We start from the raw sequence: 1,072 nt of genomic DNA, 5'->3' as shown, positions 1-1,072 counted from the left end.
GTATAATGTCTTGTGACGTCCACGGCCTACCCCAGTTACCACTACTGTGCATGTGTGTCAACGACAGAAAGGCAGATGTGGCAGTGGAAGGTGTCAAAGCAGTTTGGAGAGAAAAACTAAGTAAAGAACGAAAAAAGAAAACGATAAATCGATTATTAAATTAGTCATCAATTATTTTAATAATCGATGAGTCGTTGATTAATCGATTAATCGTTGCAGCCCTGGTCAGGACACGAAGCTCTTTACTGCAGCCTCGGCTGGTCTCTGTCCCACACCGGCCCCGGACAGCAGAGGTGGAGTGCATCGACAGGAAAAAAACCTGCTCTGCCGCCGCTCTGCTCACAAGATCACCAGTTGAGATCAGGAATAAAAAAGTTCAGTTCTTGTTTGAAGTTTAGATCCGGTTCGACAGGAGCTGCTTGTTAAATTTTCACGATGATGAGCTGATCGGACATTCAGCTGTCAATCACTGCCTCGCTGCGCGGCCTTTTTCCTCCTCCCAGAGTGTGCGGTGCTCTAAACACACGTTCGTTTTCCTGTTTCTGCTGGACGTTCAGTGGGCGGGGCTTCATCTGTCCGCCTTTCATTCTGTCCTGAACACTGTGACAATGATTTATATTATAGAACAACAACAACAACAACAACAACAACAACAACAACAACAACAACAACAACAATAACAACAATAATAACAATAATAATAATAGATCATTGGGGCTGTGTTGAGGTACACTTCGCTGCAGCATGCAGAACGGGGCGGGGACGGACCTTTCCGTCAGTCCCATACCTTATATGGAAATGGGACTATTGCATTCCGGAAATGAAGGTTGCTCCTTAAAGACGCGGGATTAAGAGAGCAAAGGAAGAAGAAAGGAAGAAGTTAGAGAGTTTCTTCTAATCACGTTCAAGTACACTTCGCTGCAATGGAAAACTCATAGTCAACAAATGAGGAAAGGAAGAAGAAAGAAAGAAGTTWGACCCTAACCCTAACCGGTACGGGAAATGTTAAATTTGTATTTTWAATGTTGAAAGTGTTCGATAGAAAATAGTGTCACTAGCGCCCCCTTCATTT

The sequence above is a fragment of the Austrofundulus limnaeus genome, unplaced genomic scaffold, assembly GCF_001266775.1.
Source record: "Austrofundulus limnaeus strain Quisiro unplaced genomic scaffold, Austrofundulus_limnaeus-1.0 Scaffold2715, whole genome shotgun sequence".
Taxonomy (NCBI): domain Eukaryota; kingdom Metazoa; phylum Chordata; class Actinopteri; order Cyprinodontiformes; family Rivulidae; genus Austrofundulus; species Austrofundulus limnaeus.
Note: the sequence above shows the minus strand (reverse complement) of the source record.